At 42.1% G+C, this 18,311-nt stretch overlaps 1 protein-coding gene across 7 annotated transcripts in view; it reads left to right on the top strand.

Moving 5' to 3' along the window:
* The first annotated feature begins 4,300 nt into the window (after nucleotides 1-4,300).
* The window catches only part of LOC121877532 (Down syndrome cell adhesion molecule-like protein Dscam2), a 223,190-nt gene continuing 209,179 nt past the window's right edge, over nucleotides 4,301-18,311 (top strand). For all 7 annotated transcript variants that reach the window (XM_042383303.1, XM_042383306.1, XM_042383307.1 and 4 more), the window contains exon 1: nucleotides 4,301-4,811. The gene's annotated coding sequence lies outside the window, so the exon portion shown is untranslated. The remainder of the gene's footprint in view (nucleotides 4,812-18,311) is intronic.

Here is an 18,311-nt window from a genome sequence, read left to right on the forward strand (position 1 = left end):
AACAATCACGAGGTCCTTTGATTTAGACCACTTGCATGTGTAGAGTGAACAGAGTATAATGTGCTACACCCGTAATAATAACTCCGTGTACTCGTGCTGTTATGCTCCACACACTCTCGAGGGTTCCCTTAGATGAATAATTCTCATATCTGAAGACCCAAGACTGCTCCTAACTGGTTAATTTAAGCTAAACCACAAAAGGTACGTTCAAAATAGCGTCAAATTTACACTTCTACCTTCACTAGGAAGCTACGTTCATTTACCACCAATTTGGAGACAATATTAACGTACAGAATCTTTTGGAAATATTTTGTGTTTAACTTGAGTCAACGAGTTAGGTGCGTTCATACGTCTGCAGTACCGGGGAGTAGTAATTGTAATAGTAATTATAATTTGGCCCCTGGATTATTTATAAACAGTATGGTGTAGTTCCCTGTAGCAAGAGGGGGAGGAGGCTGTTGGGGATGGTAGCAATTGCGATTTTTTTTTTCATGTATATTTTGGCGCCAACTTTTTGCTTGGAGTTAAGTTTATACGAAGTGGAGCTGGTAGGCCGGGTATGAGAGCCTATCACAGGGAAATTATAAATATTTCTTAAGAAATAATGTCCTAGGTACAGTATATATTTTTTGATTCATAAACCAGCCCGATTAAAGAACACATAAATTCTGCATCTAATATTGCTTTGTTTTACAGGGTGAGAAGTCATTACTAGTTAAGAGCTAATAAGCAGTCGAAATATAAAGGACAAGTAAACGGAGATTGGCAGCAAATGGTGACCTCTGTGTGCCGCCGTATAGTTACCTGTGACACCAAAGACTGAGATACTTCCATGTTGTAAGTGCAAGTTTACCAGTTTAAAAGCTTAACTGATGGATGTAGCATTACAATGTGTTGCAGTTTTAAAATCTGCACATCTAAAATTAAGGGCATTTAAATATTAGCTTTTATATATTAAGTTTCAATTTGAATACATAGATTATTGTCGGGCCATAAACCACATATTTGTGATTGTTGACCCGTGAGCCTTGATGTGTCAGGGTAGATGTTCTCTGCCTGCCTACTAACACCAGCACTGCTGAGACACACCAAAGGCTTGTTAAATGTTCACCTTTAGGGTTCACTTATACTAACACACATTTACAGGGCAGGTCTGAGTGACACTGGTGACGTCAACACACACAGGTAAACATCTGTGTTTTGTTTACATAACAGAAGGTTGAAGCTTATGTTTACTTAATAACTTGAGGCAGAACAGCTAAACGTGTCAACCACCTTCATAGTTTTTACCTCAAGTCTCATATAAATAATTCACGGTCCATCAAAACTGTTGCCAAGATTTATTAAGGTGAACAGTGTTACCAAGACTTATTAAGGTGAACAGTGTTGCCAAGATTTATTAAGGTGAACATTGTTACCAAGACTTATTAAGGTGAACAGTGTTACCAAGATTTATTAAGGTGAACAGTGTTACCAATCTCTCTGTGGACATTTGGTAAATACTCCTGTACTGTACAGTCGTGAACAGAAGTCCTGTCGCCCCTTGTGCTGTTCCGCGAACCAAGAGATTCAGACTCATGAACCCGAAGCAGTAGACACTGGTGCATTATTCTGCCCATAAATGCTCCGGATTCATGAGTCTGAATCTCAGGGTTCGTGGAGCAGCAGAAGGGGCGACAGGACTTCTGTTCACGAGTGTGCATGGAACTTTCTTTATCATTAAAGTCAACGGAACTTTTAGCTAATGCAAATATTAAAATATAAAATATTAGTTTTGGGACGTACTCAGTACAGTACCTTGAAATAGGTCCTGATCCCGAAGGTTGATGCTGAATTGTTTGTTACTCCGTCTTTTGGCGATATGAGGAAATTAAACGAGAAACCTTCTCTAGTTTTCACTTTCATAAAGAAGTGCGTAATTTCCTTTATACTCTGCTTGTTTCTCTAGAATTCAATCTTTTAAAAGAGTTTTCCAAATTCCTAAGGAAATATTTCATCACTTCATTGTCGCTGTGTCAAACTTCCACTATCCAAATTAATAGTAAGGTAAACACCTTATATGCGGTAGAAGATTAGATTCTGCGCCACTGCCTGAGTGCTGACGAATGTAACAAACCATCCTTGAATTATATTTAATTTCATCAGAAAAGAACCAGTGTGTGTTGCCGGAAAACAAAAACAAGAAAACCTAATTAGCGCTCATTGGATCCTTCCTGCCAGAATCGGATATAATCAGTTAATGTTGTGCTTTTTTAAAGTTTCTCGAAATACACTTAATCGGTGCTTTAGTTGGGCACGAAAATTAATTCTAGAATGAATTTAAATTATTTTGGTGAGAACTTATTTTCAGGCCATATTTTAATACAATATAAACTGTAAGCTCACCGGACACATTTAATTAGTAATAGCTTTCTGTAAGGTTGTGTAATTAACAACATCTTCAAGGATCCTCGGGCAAGATTCACAACATGCCAAGAAGTTTTCCGCCTCCCCCCGGCCATAGCTTGTATACCTGTAGTAAGTGGCAGCGAGGGTGTCATTACCTTCTTGAAGTAATGTTTCCTGTTTGTCACTGTCCGTATGGTAACCTTCCCACCAATTTCTCTATCAGCGACAGATGCTGTACACTAAGGGAGGGGTTTTATCACGTGATTACCCAGCTCTCTCTGTCATAAAGTAACTCAAAATAACAACAAATGAACCCGTGGCAGATTTTTCCTCGGTTGATCCCGCCAAAATGTGTGCGAGGCACGTGACCCACCCTAGCTGGAGGTGTGTGTGTGTGTCGCAATAAATACTCCATTCTTCTCTGCTTCTCCTTATTCCTGTTGTCTGCTGGTGCTTATCATCAACTTATTCTTGAAGTTATTAATAAATATGGTGTGTGTGTGTGTGTCAGTACAGTAGATAGTTTGGTCGTGAGTTCTGACTTGTGCATTGTATATTAGAAATGATTATTAGGATTACCTGAAGATTCGCTCCTCAGCTTATTTCACCTGAAGATTAACCACCTTAGTGTAACCAACCTAACCCAACCCAACTCAACCCACTAGGGTTTTAATCGCCAGGTGAAATAAACGAGGTGTCTAATCTTCATGTGATCCGCTGGTCAAGTGAGTAAAAATGTAGAAGTGAATTGAATCTTATCATTTCTGTTTTCAAGGAGATTTGTTATTGATAATTGATTAGATGAAATATTGACTTGACCCCCTAACGTGACTTAATAAACAAAATTATTAATCTTAATTTTTTGTCAAGCAGAATTCGTCAACATTGACCAGATACTATGCGTGACTTTTTAACTTAAACTAAACCACGTCTTCATTATTTTGAAGAAGAATAAATTACCAAATGCCTTAAGTATCGTACATGTAATGAACTCGACCTTGAAGTTTGTTTATGTGGGTAATTTACACGATTAAGGAACCAACTTCACGTAAACACAGTGAGTGGGAGTCTTGGTCGTCTTCACTAGTAAACAAAAGAAGATGGAGGGTGAACAAGAGAGAGATTGATGGCGTGATGTGTGGCAGTGTTGGTAGATGTAATCATGTAGTTAGGCAGGCACGTCCCTCGTCACTGATGCCCCGCCAAGTTTGGGGTTGTCTTCCCTCCTCCGGGATGCAAACTCCGGCGAGCTGAACAAAGAAACAGGCTTTAATCTCGCAGCAGATGAGGAAGGATCATAACATTATATATACATCATCTGAAAAAGAGGGATATACGAGTATATATGTTGCAAATGAGAGGTCTGGTTTAACCTAAGTATTTTACGCCATGTAAGATAAATGACCTCTGCCACTGGAGTCGTTCACTGCAGATAACTGTGTGTTTATATGTGGGTGTTGTGATAGTGGTGCAGTGTGTGTCTCTCTTATATACTACCGGATTGATTATCACGGTGCTCACATGCTACATAAACTTACTAATGAAATACCAAACGTTCATGGGCTCTCTCTATATAATATCACACCATACGAAACTTTCTGAGAAGAACAAATCGTAGGGAAACATTTTACAAGCGAGCCACGCTAGTGTAGTACGGCGGTTGAGGGAGACGGAACTGCCAGATAGCCTCACCAGATTAAACTCCCAATCGGTTTTGAACAGAAATTGTCCCTTAATGTATTATGCACGAAAATTTGTCTGCGCACTTTACTTTAATGAACGTGATTTTCTTATAAACTCTTAAATAATATACGATATGCAGAGATTTAATTATTTTAAAGTGCCGACATAGCAACTCTAGTGGAGGGGAGAAGGCTCCTGGATGTATCGACTCATTCACTCGCCGCGAGAAACCCGAGGGGAGAGGAAGTACATCTCCGCTCCCCACACTTGTGACTGTGGGCAGGCGTGTGAGGTGGGGTTGTGAGTGAGGGGACGCCTTAGGGTGTTTTATAAACCAGTGAGGGAAATTACCACCCAGAAAAAGTAGTGTAATTGAAACTAGTGAAACACCAGCTTACATTGAAAAATTAACGTAGAGTATTGTATATTTTTTTTTAGCGATGTGTTACCCACACTTCGTGATAACTGCGGCATATTATGGAAAATAGCCTTCATTGCAGGACGAGATTTGGCAAGAGCCGTAGTCCTATGAGGATGCAGCACCGGGAGGCCTCGGGCTAAGTATGCCGGCGGTGCAGTTGTCCTCCCGAGGTCGAGACATCCCAGTAACCAAGGTCAGTGTGGGGCAGCCGGCCTACCACACCAGCCAACCACCCACTGCTTGCACTACCACTAGCAACCACCACTGCCACCACCGGCCTCTCACCACCACCACCAACAGCCAGCGACTTCACTTCAAGGTTAGCAGCCCCTGAACGAAATTGTTTGAAAACGTTAAGCTTAGTTACCTCTTTCCCTCACGTAGGTTTGTGTGCTGTATGATCCACCAACTTTGATCTTAATTCAGGTTAAATATGTTGAGGCAGTACATCTTTTTTTTTAACTTATATTACATACGAAACTTAAAAATTTTCAGATTTTTCATGATCTGTGTGTTTATATGAGCTTAGGCCTATGCTATTTATTTATATATTTTTTTTAATTTGGTCACGTCAGCCACCACATACAATGACGAAGCTTAATTTTCACCCATTAAACTACATACTGGATTTTGGGGTGTACTGTATTGTTTCCCAGTGCCTTTACCTAATCTAACTTAACTTAATCTAACCTAACCTAACCCACCCCCATTGATACACCATGTACTGTAAATTGTCTGAATTGATAAAAGCCTACATAAACTGTAGTGTAAATGTTAGGTGAATCCTGTAGTGAAGGTGTGTCATCGGCAGTGTTGAACAGAGTGAAATTAGCTGTAGATTTTTTGTGTGTGTAATGTCTTAAGAAAAAAAAGTAATGTCTTACTTGGGAATCTTTTAATGTTCTCTCACAACTTTCCTCATGGTCTAATACAGTACAACTTTCTGAATATAATCATGCAACTTTCAGAACATCCCGATATAGTAAAGGTTTCAAATGTACAACTTTCAGAATAGTTTTGTATAATTCTCAGGATCTGTTTATGCAGTTGTATTATTTTTATAATATATTTTTATTTATTTTTTTATTACTTTAGAATATTTTCATGTAACTCACACAACTTTCAGAATAATTATCGTGTAACTCACACAACTTTCAGAATAATTATCATGTAACTCACACAACTTTTAGAATAATTATCATGTAACTCACACAACTTTCAGAATAATTATCATGTAACTCACACAACTTTCAGAATATTTTTATCATGTAACTCACACAACTTTCAGAATAATTATCACTCAGGATAGTGAAGACTTTCTCAACTGTTTAAAATAATTTTATCAACATTTTCAGAATCTACTTAGTTGTATAATATTGAGAAATGAAAGCTATATTAAGATTTATATAATAATATCTTGCCTAATGAGAGAGAGATGGAGGGAGGGTGGAAGGGGGGTAGAAAAAGAGGATGGGAGGGAGGGAGTGTGATAGTGGTTGGATGGGAGGGAAGAGAGAGAAGATGGGAGAGACAGAGAGGATGGGAGAGGGACAGAAAGGGGGGAGGGTGGAGGAGGAGAGGGAGAGAGGATGGAAGGGAGGGAGGGTTGTGGATGGTACATATACGTATTTCCAGAACCATACATCCATCTATTTGTCTGTCTCTCTGTCTGTCGATCAAGGGTTCTATACAGAGCTACTGGGGGTGCAGTTTTGAATACAAGACAACTTTCTGACCCCCCCCCCCACCCCCGCCCTCAGAGAGATTTAGGAGCAATATATAATGAATGTCAGTTGTGAGATCCATATAGTGTAACATAGCCTGAGTATACATTAATAAACAACCCATTGTAAACCGTAATGTTAAGAGAATATCGCTAATATGTATACCTGTACTGTATACTAAACTATTATTGGATACCTCTATAATAATCCTTGGCTTTGAATATAACAAGGTACAGTCTCTTAATTTTGAATATACCACGAATATACTGTCCACTAAAATGTCTATTGTATTAAGTGCCATATACTGTGTGTACTGTATTATATAAATCTTAATTTTGAATATACCTGTTCTATGAATATACTGTATACAACCTACACTAATAGGTACAGTACAGTGCGCTCTATATATATAGTCCTAAATGTTGATTATACACGTTAATGAATACAGATATTTCTAGTTTATACTGTATATCGAGAATATACCGTAGCTACACTAAAAAATATACACATTTATAGTGGTTAATTCCTTGTATACTACGGATATACTCTAAACAATTCACAGTTCTGTATACAGAAATCAGGAGGGAAATTCCTATCGTGCACTTGAGGGAACCCCCCTTTTTTTTTAACTATCCAGGAAACTTTTGAACTACATTACCGAGGGACTGAAAAAGATCTCTTACTATATGTGAAGCCTAAGAAGCAATTACCGTGGTGAGCCTTGAAGTCTCCCTGGGGTCTTATTTTCTATATTTTTTCTTTCTTTTTTGATCCTTTTCTTTCTTTCTGATGTTTTTGGTATGTTTGTGTGCTTGTGGATGAGTGTGTGGGGGGGGGTGAGGATGGGTGTGTGTGTAGGGGTAGGTGTGTTTGGTTTGTGTGTGTGTGTGAATGGGTATGTAGGGATGTGTGTGTGTGTGTGTGTGTGTGGGGTGTGTATATGGATGGATGGGTGGGTGCAGGGGTGTAAATGATGCAAGCAGAGAATATTGATAATGAGTACAGAAACAGTTGTAAAAATTAAATGAAGAAGATATGGAAAATAAATGCAAGAAAATATTGCCCAAATAATTACCGAATATATTGTAAAATTGTTTAACGGGGGAGAGAGAGAGAGAGAGAGAGAGAGAGAGAGAGAGTATTCGTCCCTTTAAATATGACGCGTAAAGAGTAGATGGCGTCATGGTAGTGGTGGTAGTATTATTATTAGTGATTGTAATAGTAGTGGTAGTAGTAGCTATGGTAGTAGTGGTGGTGGCGGTTGTAGCAGCAGTAGTGGTGGTGGTGATTGTGGTAGTAGTAGTGGTGGTTGTCATAATAATAGTAGTACGTAGTGGTTGTAATAATAGTAGTAGTGGTGGTTGTAATAATAATAGTAGTAGTGGTGGTTGTAATAATAATAGTAGTAGTGGTGGTTGTAATAATAATAGTAGTAGTAGTGGTTGTAATAATAATAGTACTAGTAGTGGTTGTAATAATAATAGTAGTGGTGGTAGTAAGAGTCGTGATAGTGGTGGTCACGGACACTACCACTACTATCACCACTAAAGTGTCGATCGGGCGTATAACGTTACGGCTGCCATCGTAATGTCAACATTTGTATTCACTACGCACCAACGACCCGCCCGCTGCATGCACACTAATTTTCTGCCGCCACCAAGGAAGTTACCCCGTGTGTGTGTGTGTGTGTGAGAGAGAGAGCCTATTTCGTGGGGTACGTTTGTGAACTTGTTTGGCTGGGTTGGTCTCAGGTCCTGTTTTGGTGAGGGTTGGGTTCGTCTCGGGGTCCTGTTTTAGTAGGGTTGGGTTCGTCTCGGGTTCAGTGTATTGGGGTTGAGTTCATATCAAGTCCTTTATTTTAGTAGGGATGGGTTCATCTCGGGGTCCTGTTTGATAAGGTACGAATCATTTTTGGGTCGTGTTCGATACGGTTTAATTAGCCTTACTTCATGTACAGTAAAGTAAAAGTCCCACTGTTACTTGGACACTGGCAATACTTGGTTCATGTGTACAATATGAGTGTTTTGGCTCGTGATTTCTTAATATATTGCTGAAGAGAAAGTAAATCATGGTCTTTTGAGTTGATTTATAGACCTGATGTTTAGTTTCTGTGGCGGTGAGATGGACTCTTACCACTCAAGTCCCATATTGGAGGAGTAGCTATGGGTGTGTCCTTAGGGGAGTGAAGGATAGAGAAGAAGGAGTAAGGATGGAGGATGAAATTTTGAAACAGAAAGAGAGAGATGATGATGATGATGAAGATAATGAGGAGGAAGAAGGTAGTGGAGGAGAGGAGAGGAGAGTGACAGGTATAGGTGACAAGTTCCTTCACACCCCACTCCAGTGCCATCACCAGAGGAGTGTGTGTGTGTGTGTGTGTGTGTGTGTGTGTGTGTGTGTGTGTGTGTGTGTGTCCGTCCTCGGCCTTGGGTAGTGGTGGTGTGAGTAAGTGGGGTTGTATATCACCTCGGCTACTGGTACTTCAGGCTGAGTAATCCCAGATCACCATCACTCCTCTGGTGTTGCTTGAGATACGATAACATGTTTAGGTATCATCGAGTGTTTTGGGGAGAGAGGTTTTATTTATATGCAGTTGTGGACAATAAGAATTCGGCAGACGGGAGGGGAATTAGGCAGACGGAAAGAGGAGGGTTAGGCAGACGGAAGGAGGAGAAATAGGCAGACAGGGAGGGAGGGAAGGGTAGGAAAAGGTAGACACTTGACAACGTTACATAGAATTGAGGATTAAAAGTCTGCGATTTTCTTCACATTCCACAATGTTTTAATTTTTTTTAGTTTAATTATGAAACAGACACAGCTTACAACTCCCTCTCTGACGAATTCTTTTTGTCCACAACTGTACGTGTGTGTATGTTTGCATGCTTGTATGTATGTATGCGTGCGTGCGTGCGAGTGTGTGTGTGTGCGTGCTTGCGTGTGTTCTTGGAATGTTTAAAAGACTTCACGGAACATCACAAAAACGACTTGTGTCCCTGAGGAAAACAAACAGTGAATACAAAATGAAAATTACACTCGGAATACGTCTTAACTTGGATGGGTTTAACAACAAATAAGTCCCAGTTAGATTTATCACACCCAGCTCGTTCGTTTTTCTGAGAGTCGGGCGAACTAGTGATTGTGAGAAAAGTTTGTGAGAATTTATTTTTGTGAGACTTCTGTGAGAATCTATTTTTACAACTCGGATAAGTGGATTTTTCTAGTTACAGTAGAGTCTCAGGACATATTTGACGCCATTTTCGATGTTAGCTCTGTGTTGTAGATTAATTGAATTAGTATATTGTTCGCTTCGGGAGATTATTTAATGTGTAGGTCTGATAATCCGGCACCAGTGAGGAATGTGGGTCTGATAATCCGGCACCAGTGAGGAATGTGGGTCTGATAATCCGGCACCAGTGAGGAATGTGGGTCTGATAATCCGGCACCAGTGAGGAATGTGGGTCTGATAATCCGGCACCAGTGAGGAATGTTGGTCTGATCCGGCGCCAGGGAATGTAGCATGGGTCTAATAATCCGGCACCGGTTTCAGGGAAGGACAATTGAAACGTGTAATAGTCTGAGAATCCGACCCCCTTTTCCCCTGGACCCCCCTTCCCCCTCGACCCCCAGACAACCGAGCGAGAAACAGACGTTGTGAATACCGAGACTGTAGCGAAACTCTTAAATAAAAATCTTTTGTGTCGTGGCAGCTTCCTCCTCCACCCCCTTCCTTCCCCCTTCCCTCCCCCCTCCCTCCCCGGACAGCAGTTTTATCGCGCGTGTCCCCAATACACGTTTTATCGACTCCTTTATGTATATATTATTATCGAGCCACCCTTACCTTCCTCTTAGAATCCTTCCGATAAAGTGAAGTGTCTTCTCTATTTTCTTATCTGTGGCAGGAGGGAGGAGAGGAGGAGGGGGGGGAGGTGTTTCTTTTTTTTTTATGTGAGATCAATATTTAGTTGAAACATGATGTACGTGTTCATGGTAGAGTGAGAGAGAAAGAGAGGGGTTAGGTTAGGTTAGGTTAGACAGGAAGGACTATTATATATTTCGATTGATTTGGTCATGTTTGGTTGGGTTAGGTTTGATAGGTTGGGTTAATGTTTGGTAAGGTTAGATTAAATTTAGATTCGGTTTGGTTAGGTTGGGATTTGTTTGATTAGGTTATGTAAGGTTAGGTTGGATTAGGTTAGGTTAGGTTGTTTGTTTGTTTGTTTGTTTAGGTTAAGTTAGGTTAGGTTGTTTGATTAGGTTAGGTTATGCTTGTTTAGGTAAGATTAGGTCGATTTATTGAAGTAATTACATCCCTGGCGACTCAACAGTTTAGGTCATATGTCGCCGAATTAAAATAAAGGCTTGGTGTGTGTGTGTGTGTGTGTATTTGCGTTAGTTTTTGTGTGTGTTTGGTAGTATGTATGTGTGCTTGGTAGAATGTGTGTGTGTGTTTGGTATTGTGTCTGTGTATTTGTGTTAGTGTATGTGTGTGTTTGTTAGGATAGGTGCAGTGTTTGTGTGTGTGTGTTTGTTAGGATAGGTGCGGTGTGTGTGTGTTGAGATACACCAGGTGGGAGGTACGTCAGAACACACTTGGTGGTATTTCCTCGTACAACCATGATGGCGGCCGCGTCCTGAGTTAGAACTGTGGTGGATGGATGAAACCTTCAGTTGGGGTCAGCGTAAGGTTTTATTATTTATCTCCGGGTCGCTTAATAAAGGAACCTACAGCAGCGCACGATACCTCACCAGAATACCCGCCCACACACACACACACACACTGGCATACACACGAACGTATGCACGTATACAAGTTACGCACGCACTTATATACACGTACGTACACACGCACGTGCATACACGCACACATTCGGCCACGTACATTTCCAGGAACATGCACATACGTGCACACGCATGTTACAGAAACATGCACTTACAGTTGCCTCTATTTATAACGGTTACAGTGACTGACGTGTTTTGTGAGATGTGGCATCACTGTTTGATTACATAGTAAAACTAGCAGAACTACCCTCGCTATAATAACCAGACCAAGGATGCTAAACAAGCATCTCTCTCTTTCTGTGAATGTGTGTATTTCCTGCATGGTTATAGTTTGAATATATATTACCAAGTAGAACATCATTTGTTACTGTCTGTTGGGCGGTGACGAGGTGACACACATGGAGGGGGGAGGAGGGTGCACCTACACTAGTGTTTGGGGAGCACACAATCTGTGAATAATGATAGTTTATGTTGTTTTAGGTGACCCGCACACACACACACGAGACATATCAGGGAAGCTGTCACATAAATGAAGTACTATATACCAGCGAGGAATACCGTCCACACCTTCCTTCCTCCCTCCCTTCCAGCCTAGAGAGAGATGGAGGGGGGGGGGGGTGGAAGATGATGGCAGGAGGTATTGGAGATGGAGGAATGTAGGAACGAGAGAGAATAGTCGGGGTGGAGATGGAGGGAAGAAGAAAAAATGGTAGGGTAGTGAAGTATGGAGTGAGGGATAGAGAAGGGGGAGTAAGGGAGGGTGAGGAAAAGTTGAAGGACAGAGGAGAGGCAAGCAGGAAGGCAGCAGACTCAGGTCTTAAAGAGGTTTGATGCGGTATAATGGATGCTGAGTGGTGTTCTTGTGTTGCGTCATCACTCAAGTAACCAATTAGCAAGTACTGAATATATGACGTAACTTGTCTCTGAGCCAATCTCAAAAGACAGTTTATATAATGGCGTTTTTTTTTTCGTTCTGAGTCAGGAGGAACTAATTATATTAAGTACTTTGACGTATAACCAATCAAGAAGCTTAATTATATGACGTTGTGTGTTTGATAGCCAATCTTGTAGCGCAAATTGATAAGACTAGTTTGTAGCCAATTAGGATGCGCTAATTAGATGACGTATCACGGGTGGGAGCCAATCAGGGAAAATGATTATACTGCGTACTGTTTGGGAAACCATACAGTGAATTTCGTCTGTATTACGTTCAATATTTACTAAAATAATCACAGAACATCCACTGTACCACATAAAGCTATTCTCCGTTAAAGAGAAAAACTTGAGAAAGAAATATGTGGCGTGGTATCTAATATCTTGAAAGCCAATGAGAACGCGGTATATTTATGACGTAACTTCCAGGAACCAATCAAAGAACCCCTTGTCGTTGGTGTGTGTTTAGCTTGAGGAAATATTATGTCAGAGTGTGTGTGTGTGTGTGTGTGTGTGTCATATTTCACACTTCTTGCCAGGATGCACCAGATAACTTAATATTGAATTTATTATCATAATTTTGTGTGTATTTTTGAGTAATTTATTTCTTAGTGTTTTTGTTTCTGAAATGTTATAGAACGGTTTTTTAAATGGCGTTATATATTGAATTGATTTTATTTAATATCTCTTGTTTTGTTCCAGTGGTGTTGGGTTTAGTGATGTTAAAGTAATTATTATTATTATTGTTGTTGTTTTTATATTTATCATTACAATATTGTTATTATTATTGTTGTTGTTTTTATAGTTATCATTGCAGTATTGTTATTATTATTATTATTATTATTATTATTATTGTTGTTGTTGTTGTTGTTACTATCATCATTATTATTATTGTCGTTGGTATTATTATTATTATTATTATTATTACTGTTGTTGTTAATGAAAGTAACTAGCACTGTTTATCTTGCTAGTATTTTCATAATAATCATCATCATCAATACCATCATCATCAACATCAGTTCACGAAGTTCTTGGTGACAGATCTTAAAGACACTGTGTGGTCGGTGTGGTCATTAAGCCGTAAAAATTTAAGTAGTCAGATAATAAATCTCCGTATGGTCAAACTCAGTAGGTCAGGTGACGCCAAACTCAGCCATCTTGATCCTTAGGCACTGTCTTGGGTCACCGAGTCTCAACACGTCCTTAAATCAGATAAATACCTTGAACTGACCGAACCAAAGCTAACTTAACCTAACGTAACCTTACTTAACCTGTTAGGGTAGGTTACATTAGGGTATGTTAAGTTAGGGTAGTCTATGTTAGGTTAGGGTATGTTAGGGTTGGGTAAGGTCCCTTAGGGTAGGGTATGTTTGAGTTGGTAAGACTAACACTAGGGTATTTTGTCATCAGGGGAAACAGTGCCTAATCTACAAGCGGTCCGAAATAACCCCTATTGATCCCTGTTGTCAGCTAGCGTATACAACACAGTTTGACCTTTGTGAGTTTTCCCCGCCAGGTCAAAAGGTCAAAGGGTCAGGGTAGTGGAGTGAGTTGTACGATGTTAGTGGATGGTGAGTAGAATGGGGTGGGACTTGTTTGGCGAGTTTGTTTAGGGTGTAGGATGAAGGTGTAGGTGTAGGATGTAGGTTTAGGGTGGAAGTGTAGGATGAAGGTGTAGGTGTAGGCTCTCTTTGGGATGAAGGTGTAGGTGTAGGATGTAGGTTTAGGGTGGAAGTGTAGGATGAAGGTGTAGGTGTAGGCTCTCTTTGGGATGAAGGTGTAGGTGTAGGATGTAGGTTTAGGGTGGAAGTGTAGGATGAAGGTGTAGGCTCTCTTTGGGATGAAGGTGTAGGTGTAGGATGTAGGTTTAGGGTGGAAGTGTGGGATGAAGGTGTAGGTGTAGGCTCTCTTTGGGATGAAAGGTGTAGGTGTGGGATGTGGGTTTAGGGGTGGAAGTGAGTGTGGGCCTCTTTGGGATGAAGGTGGGTGTAGGATGTGGGTTTGAGGGTGGATGTGGGTGTAGGCTCTCTTTGGGATGAAGGTGTAGGTGTAGGATGTGGGTTTAGGGGTGGGTAGGAGAAGGTGTAGGTGTAGGATGTAGGTTTAGGGTGGAAGTGTAGGATGAAGGTGTAGGATGAAGGTGTAGGTGTAGGATGTATGTTTAGGGTGGAAGTGTAGGATGAAGGTGTAGGATGAAGGTGTAGGTGTAGGATGTATGTTTAGGGTGGAAGTGTAGGATGAAGGTGTAGGCTCTCTTTGGGATAAAGTTGTAGGTTTAGGGTGAAGGTGTAGGATGTAAGTGTAGGATGAAGGTCTAGGGTGAAGGTGTAGGATGAAAGTGTAGATGTAGGTTTAGGGTGTAGGATGAAGGTCTAGGGTGAAGGTGTAGGATGAAAGTGTAGATGTAGGTTTAGGGTGTAGGATGAAGGTCTAGGGTGAAGGTGTAGGATGAAAGTGTAGATGTAGGTTTAGGGTGTAGGATGAAGGTCTAGGGTGAAGGTATAGGATGTAGGTGTAGGATCTCTTGTATGGGATGGAGGTGTTGGCTAAAGGTCGTGTGAGATGGGAGCTGGAGAGTTCATTTGGCGTTCAATTGACTATGAGTACGGTGGCCTAAATCCTTGAGCACGATGGCGTAAATCCTTAAGTACGATGGATTAAATCCTTGAGTGCGATGGCTTAAATCCTTGAGTACAATGGCTTAAATCCTTGAGTACAATGGCTTAAATCCTTGAGTACAATGGCTTAAATCCTTGAGTACGATGGCTTAAATCCTTGAGTACGATAGCTTAAATCCTTGAGTACGATGGCTTAAATCCTTGAGTGATGACTAGGTCCCGTTTAGTACGATGACTCAACACCTCGAGTTACGATGTAACCTAAGTCAACGTAATAAGAACATAAGAAAATAAGGAGTCTGCAATAGGCCGGTTGACCTGTGCATGGCAGCTCCTGTCGAGAGTTACAACCACTCTCTATCATCCATGAATCTATCTAGCCTCCTTTTAAAACTTTCCAGCGTTCCAGCACTTACTACAAAGTTGCTGAGCTTGTTCCACTCGTCCACCATCCTATTTGTGAACCAGTTCCTTCCTATCTCCTTCCTAAACCTAAATCAGAGTGTTAAGTCACTGTTCTCCAGGGGTCAAGTCACTTTACTCGGGGGATTAAGACATTTGCCTCAATGGGATAATTCACTGTATGCAGGTGGGGTTGGCTGCGTCCTTCGAGGGTTAATGATTACATGGAAAGAATTATCGAGTCGACCCACCCAAGGGGACCGAGCACCTGGGGGGGAGGGGGGGGCACCAATCTCACACACACGTGGAGGCAGGACAGGTGTATCTATCTCCACCTCGAAATTAATTACCTGTATAGTGTATAGTGTATATATACTTTACACACACGCATACACATACTGACGTCAGAATTAGAGCGTTAAGATGGATGCTCCGTGACGTCACAAAGAGGTCATTTGGAACAGTGACGTCACAAAGAGGTTGTTAAGAGGGGTCTCGTGTCTCGGGTTCTTTGTCGGGGCAGGTAAGGCCTGAGGGGTCACGTCGACATGTCTTTATTCTTGCTCCCTCGAATTTGTTTTTTCAGAGGAGATTCAAACAAAATGTTCTGACGGCGTGGGAAGGAGACGTGGGCGTGAGGGTTTACATGAGCAGGTGAAGTGTGTGTGGGCATGGGCGTGTAAGGGAGGGTACATGGGCGTGTGAGGGAGGGGGCATGGGGTGTGAGGGAGGGGACATGGGGTGTGAGGGACATGGGGTGTGAGGGGAGGGGGCATGGGCGTGTGAGGGAGGGACATGGGGTGTGAGGGGAGGGACATGGGCGTGTGAGGAGGCGTGGACATGTGTGAGATATGAGCGTGGGGCTGGCTGGTGAGGTGTGGGGGATGTTGTTGTTGGTGCAGGAATGTGAGGAAGTGTGGGCTCCTTTTCTGTGGGGAAGATTTTTATAGAGACATCAGCGTCCTCCTGTCTTGTGTCAGTGGTGGGGGAGGGGGAGGGTGAGGAGGTGTGGTGGTGGGGAGGAGGTGAAGGAGGGTGTGGTGTGTGCAGAGGGGGGGGGGTGGGGAAATGTGGCTGGAGGGAGAAGTGGTGGCGGATGGCAGGAAGAGAGGCGGGGTGAGATGATGGGTGAGGTGAGATGATGAGGAGGTGAGGTGAGGTGGTGGGTAGGTAAGGTGAGGTAAAATGGTGGGGATGTGAGGTAAGGTGAGGAATGGAGTAATATTACGGAAGTAGTCGTCAATAGACTAAATTAAATATAGCCAGCCAGACAGACACCCAAACACACACCTAGAAATTCTCCATTAAATACATAACAGGCAACTCAGGCCGCGAGGGATCTTTTTGACTAATAAGAAAAATCGTAAATTAAATTATACGTCGCTAATGGGGAAGAGTACACGGGGAGATGCACCGCCCTCACCCCACCCCAGCCCCGGCACTCACCCCAGTCCAAGCCCTCACTCCACCCCAGCCCCGGCCCTCACCCCAGCCCCAACCCCTCACATCACCCCCGGCCTTCACCTGACTGACCCTCACCAGCCCTCACCTGACAACCTTCTTGTTGGCCCTCTGTGGCCTCACACAGCCCCAACCCTCCACATCACCCCGGCCCTCACCCCAGCCAGCCTCACCCCAGCCCAACCCCTCACATCACCCCCGGCCCTCACCCCAGCCCCGGCACTCACACGGCGATATTGGAGAATGGTGAGGGAACTGAGCAGTATAATGATAATAATAATGATAATTATAATGAAGCTGATGACGATGATATTAATAATAATAATGTGTCCACTCCCATTTATTTACACAGTTCATATTAAAGATAACTCATTTTGTAGCATATTTACACGGGTCATATTAAAGCTAGCTCACATTGTAGGGCATATAAACCTTTAAAAGATTGTATGAAGTATCGGGACAGGAAAATCGTGTCTTAAGGAGGAAAAGGGACACTTTCATGACACCTTTTTTTTATAATATTTGTCCTGGAAATAAACCAATAGGGTAATTTGTCTTCCCATTATATTTTCAAATTTTTTCGCGGCCAGTTGAAATTTTGGTTATCGGCAGGCAGTTTTATCCTCTCTCTCTCTCTCTCTCTCTCTCTCTCTCTCTCTTTCTCTCTCCCTTCCCTCTTTCCCTCCTCTCTCCTTTTCTTCATATTACTCTCCCTCTATCATTCACCCACTTTCTCTTCCTCCTACCTTTCTCTCCCTCCCATCTCTCTCTCGTGTTAACAGTAAGAGAGAGAGAGAGAGAGAGGAACATACACCAAGGTACGCACCATGTTGAGGAATTTCAGGCATAACTTGTATATAAAGTTGGTGTTGGTGTAGACGTGATGCTGGCGGAATTATTTGTTGGTGATGGAGTGGCAGGCGGTGGTGGCGGACTGACTGACTGACTGAGGCGAAGTTTTGGTGTGGGGGAGGGGAGGGGGGGGTGATGGAGGAGGGAGAGAGGGAGGGAGGATTGGATGGGTGATGGAGGAAGATGGTAAAGTGGGTGATGATGGAGGAGGGAGAGAGAGATAGAGAGAGAAAAGGCAGGGAGGGAGGGAGGACTGGATGGGTGTTGAAGGAAAAGGGAAGTGTAGGTAATGGAGAGAGACGGACACAGACAAAATACTACCAACTACCCAGGACTTAAAGCATCAGAAAAAAAAATAACACCATAATATTAAAAAAAAGACGAAATTATAAAAAAGAGCCATAAACTACCCCACAATATCACCGTAGACACACAACCTTAAAGATCTTTCTCAAAACGTCTCGTTCAATACAGTCGGAATTTTTATTAAGAATCGCTATACCAACAAGAAATAATGGCGGGCTGGTAAAGTGTGGTATAAATTTATCCAGTATCTGACAGTGTATCTGAATGTTTTAATAAAATATAAGGAAAGCAAGAGAGTGAGACTTGCGTGCGTGCGTGTGCGTGTACAAACACATGCGCACGCACACAGCTGTTTTTATTCAATCTAATTTAGAAGAATATTTTCATGGCTGTGTGTGTTGGCTCATCGTGCACACTTGGTACTAAACCAGTGAAAATATAGCGTTGTTTTAGGGCTATAGCGCACGCACACATGTATGATTACCTGTGCATTCGTATACCCACACAGGTTTCTATTAACCCCTTGAGGACGGTGACTTAACCCCCTAAGTACACTGGCATTGTACTAAAAAAATGGCATCGTAATCAAGAGGTTTAACTAGTGTACACGCATATACTGAGTCAGGAGTGTACATTCTGTTTCTCGTTAGCAGCAAGGAGACAGAAACACGCACTCTCTCTCTCTACCTCCCTGTCTTCTCCCTCCCTCTCTCTTCCCTCTTCCTCCCTCTCTTTCCCCCATCC

This window comes from Homarus americanus, unplaced genomic scaffold (assembly GCF_018991925.1).
Source record: "Homarus americanus isolate GMGI-L3 unplaced genomic scaffold, GMGI_Hamer_2.0 scaffold14655, whole genome shotgun sequence".
NCBI lineage: Eukaryota > Metazoa > Arthropoda > Malacostraca > Decapoda > Nephropidae > Homarus > Homarus americanus.